At 55.7% G+C, this 12,632-nt stretch overlaps 1 protein-coding gene across 1 annotated transcript in view; it reads left to right on the forward strand.

Annotated features, from left to right (window-relative positions):
• Positions 1–12,632, forward strand: part of LOC119850703 — a 40,592-nt gene that overhangs the window by 19,407 nt on the left and 8,553 nt on the right.

Genomic DNA, 12,632 nt, shown 5'->3' on the forward strand with positions numbered 1-12,632 from the left:
AGCAAATGCGGTTGTATCATAGAGCTTGGCTGTAGACAATGGATCGTGTGGTGTGGTCTGGATGAAAGCTGGAGGTATGTAGGTAAGCATAGCTGTCGGTAGGTTTCCGGTATAGGGTGGTGGTTAAGTGACCATCCACTTATTAGCACCGTAGTGTTCGGGATGTGGATCTCTTGTGTGGACTAGTCCAGGCTGAGGTTGATGGTTGTCTGGAAATTGTTGAAATCATGGTGGAATTCCTCAAGGGCTTCTTTTCCATGGGTCCAGATGATGAAGATGTCATCAGTGTAGCACAAGTAGAGTAGGAGCATTAGGGGACGAGAGCTGAGGAAGTGTTTTTCTAAATCAGCCATAAAAATGTTGGCATACTGTGGGGCCATGCGGGTACCCATGGCAGTGCTGCTGATTTGAAGATATACATTGTCCCCAAATGTGAAATAGTTATGGGTGAGGACAAAGTCACAAAGTTCAGCCACCAGGTTAGCCGTGACGTTATCGGGGATACTGTTCCTGACGGCTTGTAGTCCATCTTTGTGTGGAATGTTGGTGTAGAGGGCTTCTACATCCATAGTGGCCAGGATGGTGTTTTTAGGAAGATCACCGATGGATTGTAATTTCCTCAGGAAGTCAGTGGTGTCTCGAAGATAGCTGGGGGTGCTGGTAACGTAGGGCCTGAGGAGGGAGTCCACATAGCCAGACAATCCTGCCGTCAGGGTGCCAATGCCTGAGAAGATGGGGCGTCCAGGATTTCCAGGTTTATGGATCTTGGGTAGCAGATAGAATACCCTTGGTCGGGGTTAGCAGTGATAGGCCAAGGAGAGGAGAAGCATCTTTGAAGCTAAGATTCCAGTGCTGCCATTCAAACCATCTGTAGCTTGTTGGTTGAGAAGTCTAGGTCTGAGGAGCCAGAGGATGCTTTATCTGTTCAGCACTGCTGTTAGAGGGAAACAAGTTATTTGAGCCCATAGTGGCATTCATTTGGGATCAGGACTGGGGGAGGATAGATGCTTCTGTTCTTTATGTTGGGAAATAGTGAGAAAGAGAGAGTGGTAATATGGTGGGAGAGATGTGGCCAGACAGCCAAAGTTGAGGGATAAAGTGGGTTAGGTTTACCTGCCAGCCATCTAGGCATACCTTGTACCTCATATTCGTACCTCCTTAGGGTTGGGAGTGTGTCCTCTCACAGGGCCAATGTTAGGGAAAATGGCGCCATAGGCAAACTTGAATTTTTGCACCTTTTAAGCTTAAGTATGTAGTGATATTAACGAAAGTTTCAAAAATTAAGCTGTAATCTCAAAAGTTTTTTTATAATTTACTAAAATTTACAAATGACAATTCAGTTTTATTCAAATAAATGTCAAAAAATAACATAGCTAAATGACAAACACTAAACTAAATAAAAAAACAAACGTTGTTCACCAAGACTCAGAAGGCAACTCTGTGTGCCTTGGCTGCTGTAAATTCTGACCTTGCTTGTGACAGGTCTATGTTTTGAGCCACAGCATTCTCAATACACAGGATGGCCAGCGAAGATTGTCTGTCATCTCCCACGGTCGATCGCAGATGTGTTTTTATGAGCTTCAACTTCAAGAAGCTCCAGTCATTGCTCGCTGCTGTTACAGGTACAGTTAACAGGATCCTGAGTCCTATCCATGTGTTTGGGAAGTTGTCATTAAGTTCATTGTTGTAAATAAATTGTAGAATTTCTTGAGGAGCACTACAGTCCATTGGAAGCAGACTTTGGAGATAGCCAAGTTCTTTGCAGAGGTCACTGCCATTAATGTCAGAGCTCTCTCCATATGTCAGTGCACTATGAAAGTTGTTACAGTGCTTCATCAAAATTTCTTTGTCAGAGAGTCATGTTATGTTATATAGAAAGCCCCAAAGGTTCACATGTTGATTCGTTTGCTCAAACAGTTCTTCCAGAGACATCACAGTGTCTAAAAGCCGGTTGAAAAATTCAATTTTAAACTTCTGGATTGTTAACTGTTTCATCTTCACATTTATGGCTGAATTGATGCTTTTTATGATGAACACGGTTTAAACTCTACATCAACACCAAGATTTTCAGCTATTTCCTTAGCTGTTGTCAGAGTTCCTTCGTACCTAACTTCCCTGTAGTTTACAATATAGTCACGCAAGCATTTATCAAGTTTGTGGCTGCAACAGTGTTGACATTTTTCTTGCTTTGCATGCTTTTGTTCACGACATTGACTTGAAAAAGGATATCGTACCACACCACAATGGAGACAAGAAACTTGAATTCAGCTAGTTCACAAGCCAGGGTGAGTGCTTCATGACTGACACCAGCATCTGCTTGCTCTGATTCAGCCAACGCGATGACGGCATCGTGGACTTCAGCTCTTTGGTATAAGACAGCTTTAACACTGTCAATTCTGCAGTCCCAGTGTGTTTCACATATTGGCTTCACAGTGATATTGACATGATCTGTGAGAATCTCCCAATGATGAACAGAAGGTAGATCCTTTGCAGAATGCCACCTGGGGAGATGGACTCCGGTGAAGATGTTGCAGCATCCCCCACCACAAGATTGAGCAAGTGACATCCACATGCTCTTGGGTTTTGGTTAAGGATTCTTGCCTGTACACCCTTGTTTTTCCCCTTCATATTTGCACTGTTGTCATAACCCTGGCCCTGGCAGTCTTGGATATTTGTCACATTCCTTCAGAGTAGTAAGTATAGTATCAGTTAGCCTTCCCCTGTGGACTCGTCCACTGTTTTAAAACCAATAAAGTGCTCCTGAATGGTCACTTTACCATCTGAAGTATCAAGGAACCTAATAGTGAAATACATTTTTTTTTTATATATATAATGGCGCTCATCTGGAATGCAATCCAATATAAAGGAGTGGAACTTGGCACTCCTTAACCTTTTAAGAATATCTAGCAGCATTTTCTTCACCAATAATTCAATTATCTCATTCTGGATTGTTTTTCCAGAGTAGAGATCTGTCACCTCCCTGGAAAGTATGCGTCGCAAGTGTTCCTTCATTACTTTATTGTACTTTCCTAGTAATTCCACCAAACCTAGGAAATTCTCGTTGTTATCGTGAAGAGCCTGTCAGATAAACCTTGGAAAACCATGTTATTTTTAGAAAGATAAAGTGTTATTGTCATGAGCCTCTTTACAATATTCTCTTAATATAAAAAGTGTTTTGTATCTTGTTTAATCACACATTGAAGATCCATGTTCATGCAATTATCCTGTTTTAGCCTTTTGCTCTGCTTTGATCCACATTTGGTAGGAATTGAAATGACTAGGCGACTTTTCATGATGTGTGAGAAGCTGAGACATGTTCTTCAATCATTCAATCCCTTGAATGCTAGGGATGATTTTGGATTCAAGTCAAAGAGCTTGCAGCAGAAACAGAAAACCTTGTCAGTGGAATCTGAGTAAAGCAGCCAGCGCCGCTTCAAAACTTCACCATTTTCAAGCTTTCTGTATTAAAAACATCATAGAAAAATGGCAATTCTGCTCATCCAGAGAAAAATCCATGTCCTTTACTTTTGGTGGACCACTGGTCACTAGCAGATCTTGAATTTTGGGTGTTAGATTGGACCATAAAGCAGGATCAGAAATGGTATTGCCAAAAAATTGGGGATTGGTCCTGCTTTGTGGGGGGAGGGATAGCTCAGTGGTTTGAGCATTGGCCTGCTAAACCCAGGGTTGTGAGTTCAATCCTTGAGGGGGCCATTTAGGGATCTGGGGCAAAAATTGGGGATTCATCCTGTTTTGAACAGGGGGTTCGACTAGATGACCACCTGAGCTCCCTTCCAACCCTGATATTCTATGATTCTATGAATGCTTATAATGGGAATCATTTAATCTCTGTCACTAGTGGCATCGCCATTCTGGTTCAGATAAAGAATTTGTTTTGTTTTGGATCTTTGTTTTTCTTGTGGTGATTCTTGAATGCTCAGTTGCGGATTGTCTATGCATTTTTCATCTGATGTCTCTGCTGTGACCGTCTTGCTGCTGCTACTACTGCATGGGTTGTTAACGTATATTAAGTATTTTTTTTCATCGTGTCTACATCTTTCTTCATTGCAGTCACTAAATTAGCTTTGTTTCCTTTTCTGTGTCCCTGACATCATCTTCTTAGGTACTTGCGAAATTGTCCTTCCAAGTTTCATGAAATAAAAAAACAATACATCTCTTTCACCACTTTTAAAGATGTTCACCCTCTCTATGCTACAGTCAAATGAATGATGCCTTCAGCTAAACAACTTGATGACTGAAGAGCTCTGAGACTTATAGGTATATTTTCAAACAGGGAGAGGAGGTACTACCAGGAAGAAAAAATGTGGGGTGGACAGAAGGGAAAGTTGCTAAGAGCTGGATATGATGTTGTAATATTGCACTCCATAATGCTTTATAAAAATATTTATAAATGTGAATATGATGTAACTGGAATATGCTTTATGCAAAAGGTCTCTTGTAAGGTATTACAAATTTTATGTGTGTTCATCCTATTTGTATATATGTATCATTCTTGTATCTAAAACTAAAAATATGAAGTATTACTCTGAAGTCCTACCATAATTATGCAAAGTGTGGGCCATTAATGGTTGCTTGGAATCTTGATGGCTCCCGTTAACTAGAACCATGGTCTGTAGATGGCTCTGTTTACCTGCAAGCCTCCACTGCCTATGTGTGGGCCAGTCCTGAAAGAATGGAAGGTGGCTCAGAGGGCTTGTGAACATGTCACATGACACTGAAATCCATCTTTAACCTGGTGCTTTTCCATTTAGGAGGGGTGTAAGCCAGAGAGACCCAAAGGATACCCACCTTGTGTCAAAAATATAAAAGGGGATCGAAGAGAACAAAGTGGGGATTCCAGTCATGTGGAATCCCCTGCCTTTCACCTAAGATACCTGCTGGAACTAACAAGGTCTGCATCAGGGGGAAAGGACTGGGCCCAGACTAGGAAGGAATCTAGTCTGTGAAAGAAGGTTATTGGAACATCTCTGAGGGTGAGATCTCATCTGTAATCAGTTTTTTAATGTATTAGGCTTAGACTTGCATGTTTTGTTTTATTTTGCTTGGTAATTTACTTTATTCTGTCATTACCTGAAACCACTTAAATCCTACTTATTTTACTTAGTTAATAATATCACTTTTGTTTATTAAGAGTAAGTGATTTATACCTGGGGGAGCAAACAGCTGTGCATATCTCTGTTATAGAGGGTGCACAATTTGAGCTTACCCTATATAAGCTTTATAAAGAGTAAAACAGATTTGGGGTTTGGATCCCATTGGGAGTTGGGTGTCTGGGTGCTGGAGACAGGAGCACTTGCTAAGCCATTTTCAGTTAAGTCTGCAGCTTTGGGGGTATGGACCAGACCTGGGTCTGTGTTGCAGCAGCCTCGTGTGTCTGGCTCAACAAGGCAGGGTTCTGGAGTCCTAAACTGGCAGAGAAAACAGGCTCAAAGGTAATCTCGGCACATCAGGTGACAGTCCCAATGGGGTCTCTGTGATGGAACCAGTCACAAACGCTCCCTCTAGATTTCCACACCACCATGCACTTTAGTCTCTCCTATTCCCTCGCTGAGAATAGCGGTCCTACATTTACTCCAATGCTGCTGCACTGGGGTCACCACGCTCCATTTTGGTTGATCGGGGGGGAGGGCCCTCGGGATTGCAGGATAATGAGCTGAAAGTGGGGAGTGGTCTGAGGGAGGCAGAAAGGGGCTGTGGGCTTGCTGGAGGAAGGAGCTGGCTATGTTTGAGGGGAGCTTGGGAGAGGGGATGGGGCCATGTCTGAGGATAGGCAATCATGTCTCTGGGAGGCTGATGGGTGGGGCTGGGCGAGAGTTGAAGGGAGCTCCAGGGGCAGCCGACTGGGTGTGACTGAGGGGAGGTCCAGGGAGAGTGGGGTGGGGGTGACAGAGGGGAGGTCCAGGGGGAGCAGGGGCAGGGGCTGAGTGCAATGGACGGGAGCTCTGGGGAGTGGGCTGGGGGCAACTGAGGGGAGCTCCAGGGAGAGTGAGGAGGGGTGGGGTGGGTGTGACTGAGGGGAGCTCTGCGGGGGTCCTGGAAGTGACTAAGGGGAGCTCTGGGAAGAGTGAGGGGATGAAATGGCATGGGGGCGACTGAGGGGAGCTCCAGGGAGAGCGGGTGGGGGCCTGGCCTAGGTGCGACTGAGGGGAGCTCTGGGGGGGCCTGGGAGTGACTGAAGGGAGTTCCAGGTACAGTGGGGGGGGGGACCAGCATAGGTGCGACTGAGGGGAGCTCTGGGGGGGCCTGGGAGTGACTATGGGGAGCCCTGGGGACAGCGGGGGGGGAATGGCGTGGGTGCAACTGAGGGGAGCTCTGGGGGGGGGGGCCTGGGAATGACTGAGGAGAGCTCCGGGGACAGCGGGTGGGGGAATGGCATGGGTGTGACTGAGGGGAGCCCTGGGGACAGCGGGGGGAGGGAACAGCATGGGTGCGACTGAGGGGAGCTCTGGAGGGGCCTGGGAGTGACTGAGAGGAGCCCTGGAGACAGCGGGGGGGGGAACGGTGTGGGTGTGACTGAGGGGAGCTCTGGAGGGGCCTGGGAGTGACTGAGGGGAGCCCTGGGGACAGCGGGGGGGGGAACGGTGTGGGTGCGACTGAGGGGAGCCCTGGGGGGGTCTGGGTGCGACTGAGGGGAGCCCTGGGGACAGCGGGGGGGGAACGGTGTGGGTGCAACTGAGGGGAGCCCTGGGGGGGTCTGGGAGCGACTGGGGGAGCCCTGGGGACAGCGGGGGGGGAACGGTGTGGGTGCGACTGAGGGGAGCCCTGGGGGGGCCTGGGGGTGACTGAGGGGAACCCTGGGGACAGCGGGGGGGGAATGGCATGGGTGCGACTGAGGGGAGCCCTGGGGGGGTCTGGGAGCGACTGGGGGAGCCCTGGGGACAGCGGGGGGGAAACGGTGTGGGTGCGACTGAGGGGAGCTCTGGGGGGGCCTGGGGGTGACTGAGGGGAGCCCTGGGGACAGCGGGGGGGGGGAATGGCATGGGTGTGACTGAGGGGAGCCCTGGGGGGGTCTGGGAGCGACTGGGGGAGCCCTGGGGACAGCGGGGGGGGAACGGTGTGGGTGCGACTGAGGGGAGCTCTGGGGGTGACTGAGGGGAGCCCTGGGGACAGCGGGGGGGGAATGGCATGGGTGCGACTGAGGGGAGCCGTGGGGGGGTCTGGGAGCGACTGAGGGGAGCCCTGGGGACAGCGGGCGGGGGAATGGCATGGGTGTGACTGAGGGGAGCCCTGGGGACAGCGGGGGGGGAACGGTGTGGGTGCGACTGAGGGGAGCACTGGGGGTGACTGAGGGGAGCCCTGGGGACAGCGGGGGGGGAATGGCATGGGTGCGACTGAGGGGAGCCGTGGGGGGGCCTGGGAGCGACTGAGGGGAGCCCTGGGGACAGCGGGGGGGGGAACGGTGTGGGTGCGACTGAGGGGAGCCCTGGGGGGGCCTGGGGGTGACTGAGGGGAGCCCTGGGGACAGCGGGGGGGAATGGCATGGGTGCGACTGAGGGGAGCCCTGGGGGGGTCTGGGAGCGACTGGGGGAGCCCTGGGGACAGCGGGGGGGAACGGTGTGGGTGCGACTGAGGGGAGCTCTGGGGGTGACTGAGGGGAGCCCTGGGGACAGCGGGGGGGGGAATGGCATGGGTGTGACTGAGGGGAGCCCTGGGGACAGCGGGGGGGGAACGGTGTGGGTGCGACTGAGGGGAGCTCTGGGGGTGACTGAGGGGAGCCCTGGGGACAGCGGGGGGGGAATGGCATGGGTGCGACTGAGGGGAGCCGTGGGGGGGGTCTGGGAGCGACTGAGGGGAGCCCTGGGGACAGCGGGGGGGAAACGGTGTGGGTGTGACTGAGGGGAGCTCTGGGGGGGCCTGGGGGTGACTGAGGGGAGCCCTGGGGACAGCGGGGGGGGGAATGGCATGGGTGTGACTGAGGGGAGCCCTGGGGGGGTCTGGGAGCGACTGGGGGAGCCCTGGGGACAGCGGGGGGGGAACGGTGTGGGTGCGACTGAGGGGAGCTCTGGGGGTGACTGAGGGGAGCCCTGGGGACAGCGGGGGGGGGAATGGCATGGGTGCGACTGAGGGGAGCCGTGGGGGGGGTCTGGGAGCGACTGAGGGGAGCCCTGGGGACAGCGGGCGGGGGAATGGCATGGGTGTGACTGAGGGGAGCCCTGGGGACAGCGGGGGGGGGAATGGCATGGGTGTGACTGAGGGGAGCCCTGGGGACAGCGGGGGGGGAACGGTGTGGGTGCGACTGAGGGGAGCTCTGGGGGTGACTGAGGGGAGCCCTGGGGACAGCGGGGGGGGAATGGCATGGGTGCGACTGAGGGGAGCCGTGGGGGGGCCTGGGAGCGACTGAGGGGAGCCCTGGGGACAGCGGGGGGGGACCGGTGTGGGTGCGACTGAGGGGAGCCCTGGGGGGGCCTGGGGGTGACTGAGGGGAGCCCTGGGGACAGCGGGGGGGAATGGCATGGGTGCGACTGAGGGGAGCCCTGGGGGGGTCTGGGAGCGACTGGGGGAGCCCTGGGGACAGCGGGGGGGACCGGTGTGGGTGTGACTGAGGGGAGCTCTGGGGGTGACTGAGGGGAGCCCTGGGGACAGCGGGGGGGGGGAATGGCATGGGTGTGACTGAGGGGAGCCCTGGGGACAGCGGGGGGGGAACGGTGTGGGTGCGACTGAGGGGAGCGCTGGGGGTGACTGAGGGGAGCCCTGGGGACAGCGGGGGGGGAATGGCATGGGTGCGACTGAGGGGAGCCGTGGGGGGGGTCTGGGAGCGACTGAGGGGAGCCCTGGGGACAGCGGGGGGGAAACGGTGTGGGTGTGACTGAGGGGAGCTCTGGGGGGGCCTGGGGGTGACTGAGGGGAGCCCTGGGGACAGCGGGGGGGGGAACGGCATGGGTGTGACTGAGGGGAGCCCTGGGGGGGTCTGGGAGCGACTGGGGGAGCCCTGGGGACCGCGGGGGGGGAACGGTGTGGGTGCGACTGAGGGGAGCTCTGGGGGTGACTGAGGGGAGCCCTGGGGACAGCGGGGGGGGAATGGCATGGGTGCGACTGAGGGGAGCCGTGGGGGGGGTCTGGGAGCGACTGAGGGGAGCCCTGGGGACAGCGGGCGGGGGAATGGCATGGGTGTGACTGAGGGGAGCCCTGGGGACAGCGGGGGGGGGGAACGGCATGGGTGTGACTGAGGGGAGCCCTGGGGACAGCGGGGGGGGAACGGTGTGGGTGCGACTGAGGGGAGCTCTGGGGGTGACTGAGGGGAGCCCTGGGGACAGCGGGGGGGGAACGGTGTGGGTGCGACTGAGGGGAGCCCTGGGGGGGCCTGGGGGTGACTGAGGGGAGCCCTGGGGACAGCGGGGGGGAATGGCATGGGTGCGACTGAGGGGAGCCCTGGGGGGGTCTGGGAGCGACTGGGGGAGCCCTGGGGACAGCGGGGGGGAACGGTGTGGGTGCGACTGAGGGGAGCTCTGGGGGTGACTGAGGGGAGCCCTGGGGACAGCGGGGGGGGGGAACGGCATGGGTGTGACTGAGGGGAGCCCTGGGGACAGCGGGGGGGGAACGGTGTGGGTGCGACTGAGGGGAGCTCTGGGGGTGACTGAGGGGAGCCCTGGGGACAGCGGGGGGGGAATGGCATGGGTGCGACTGAGGGGAGCCGTGGGGGGGGTCTGGGAGCGACTGAGGGGAGCCCTGGGGACAGCGGGGGGGAAACGGTGTGGGTGTGACTGAGGGGAGCTCTGGGGGGGCCTGGGGGTGACTGAGGGGAGCCCTGGGGACAGCGGGGGGGGGAATGGCATGGGTGTGACTGAGGGGAGCCCTGGGGGGGTCTGGGAGCGACTGGGGGAGCCCTGGGGACAGCGGGGGGGGAACGGTGTGGGTGCGACTGAGGGGAGCTCTGGGGGTGACTGAGGGGAGCCCTGGGGACAGCGGGGGGGGAATGGCATGGGTGCGACTGAGGGGAGCCGTGGGGGGGGTCTGGGAGCGACTGAGGGGAGCCCTGGGGACAGCGGGGGGGGAATGGCATGGGTGCGACTGAGGGGAGCCGTGGGGGGGGTCTGGGGGTGACTGAGGGGAGCCCTGGGGACAGCGGGGGGGAATGGCATGGGTGCGACTGAGGGGAGCCGTGGGGGGGGTCTGGGAGCGACTGAGGGGAGCCCTGGGGACAGCGGGCGGGGGAATGGCATGGGTGTGACTGAGGGGAGCCCTGGGGACAGCGGGGGGGGGAATGGCATGGGTGTGACTGAGGGGAGCCCTGGGGGGGTCTGGGAGCGACTGGGGGAGCCCTGGGGACAGCGGGGGGGGAACGGTGTGGGTGCGACTGAGGGGAGCTCTGGGGGTGACTGAGGGGAGCCCTGGGGACAGCGGGGGGGGAATGGCATGGGTGCGACTGAGGGGAGCCGTGGGGGGGGTCTGGGAGCGACTGAGGGGAGCCCTGGGGACAGCGGGCGGGGGGGAACGGCCTGGGTGCGGCTGAAGGGAGCTTTGGGGGGTCGGGGAGCGACTGGGGGAGCCCTGGGGACAGCGGGGGGGAATGGCGTGGGTGCGACTGAGGGGAGCCGTGGGGGGGGTCTGGGAGCGACTGAGGGGAGCCCTGGGGACAGCGGGCGGGGGGGAACGGCCTGGGTGCGGCTGAAGGGAGCTTTGGGGAACGCGAGGGGAACTCCGGCGGGGAGGGCGACTGAGGGGCCGCGTCTGGGCGGGCGGCAGAGTCTCTGGGAGGCGGGATAATACCAACCACCCAGGTAGCTGCGGGGTGAGGTGGGAGGCCGGATCACAAGAAGCCTCAGTTTTTCGCACGGCGGCTTTTCCCCAGCCCGCCCCAGCGCCCCGCTCTCGATCGGTAAGGGCTCTTCGGCAAGGTCGACAGCCGTCTCCACCAATCACAAGTCGGGCCTGCCGGCTGCGGGCCAATAGGAATGCCCAGGTCGGAGCAGCCCGCCGCTGTCGTTCGTAGAGCAGACTCCCGGGGGAAAGTGGAAGAATCAAGAGGCTGATTGGTTCCTCAGGCCCGTCGATCACCAGTCGGAGGAGAACACCCGGAAGAGGTTGGCCAATCAGAGGGGAGGATGGGAGAATGGTGTCGTCCTGGTCAGACTGAAGCTGAGAGCCGTTACCCATCCTAGCTGGTGTCGATTCTGATTGGTCGTTGTCCTCGCTCCCTACCGTAACCTTCCCGGCTCCCGGGGGTGGGTGGTCGTTTCCCATTGGTGGGCACTGGGCGGAGAGCAGAGGCGCGCGCAAGGCGGGGCCGTTACAGGCTGCTGCGCGCGCTGAGGGAGGGGGACGGTGATGAAGGGAGGGACTGAGAGGGGGAAGATGGCTGCTCGGCAGTGGAGGTGAGAGACTCTCATGGAGCCCTCTGGAAGAGGCTCCGCGCCCCATGATGCCCCGGGGCGATGGAGTGGGGCTGCCCTACCCTCAGGATGCCGTGGGGCGATGGAGAGGGGATGCTCCCCAATAATTCTGTGTGGGCTGCTGGACTGGGTGGTGCCCATCCCCCAGGATAGAGTGGGGCTCTCTGCTCCCCGACCCGTAATGCACCGGGGCAATGGACTGTGTGATGGGTTGTACATTCTCCCACAATGCACTGGGGTGCGGAGTGGGGCTACTTTCCTCCACTCCCCCCTCTCCCCCCAATGCATCAGGGCAGTGACCTGGGGCTGCCGTCACCCCCGTAGCGTACTGGGTTGATAGATCAGGGCTGCCTAAGCGTAACCCCACGATGAAATAGAGTGGAGGGTTCACTATTCCCCTTCTCCCCCCATTGATGTGCTGAGATGGTGGAGCAGGGCTATCTGCATTTCCCCAGCGTGATGGCATGGTGCTTCTCCTTGACAGAATAGCTGGTGTAATGCTGCGCATGTGACCAGAGTGTCAGGAACTTCAGACACTTTCAGACATATAGGAATGGTGGAAACGGTCAAGAGATTTATTCCAGGGAAAGGAGATATCCCAGAACCAGTTCTGGGGTGTTTGGGGTTAAATTTGCTTGTACTATGCATTCCCAACATTCTCCCTTTTAGAGTCCCTTCTCTTGACATTTCCATTTCCTTTTCCTTCACACATGCCTTCGTCCCAATTTAAAACGTAGGTACATATCTGATTTGTTGACTACAGCCCCCCGTGCATCAGCATATACTTGAGTTCTTGCACTCCAACATGCTTCTTCCATATGTCGATCTTCTGATATTTGCTTCTTCTCCAATGTGCAACCAAAGTCTCCTTCTCTTCCCGACTAGTATAAAGCTGACATTTCCTCATATGAATTGCTCCTTTTTGGACATTGTACATCATCCTTCTGTTGCTGCCTTCTGTGTAACCCTAATGTTATACATATTTTTTTGCTCCTGAGTATGGCAAAATTTTTAGCAAATATCCTGATTGATAGGGTGTACTTGTATGTGTGCATAATGTAGGGGTGTTTAATATATGGGAGATGTGCATGGTAATGTTAAATTATGTTATTTTAAAAGAAACATTTTAGTTTGGGGGGTTATAAATAGGTACTTGGAGTTGCAGAAACTATATGCCAGTATATGGTTTAAGGAAGAGCAGTATATAATTTAAGAAAGCAGGAGCCTGACTTTTCTCTGTATTTTACAGATATCAACTATGCTGAGGTCCACATGTGTCCT

This window comes from Dermochelys coriacea, chromosome 2, assembly GCF_009764565.3.
Source record: "Dermochelys coriacea isolate rDerCor1 chromosome 2, rDerCor1.pri.v4, whole genome shotgun sequence".
NCBI classification, from domain to species: Eukaryota; Metazoa; Chordata; order Testudines; family Dermochelyidae; genus Dermochelys; species Dermochelys coriacea.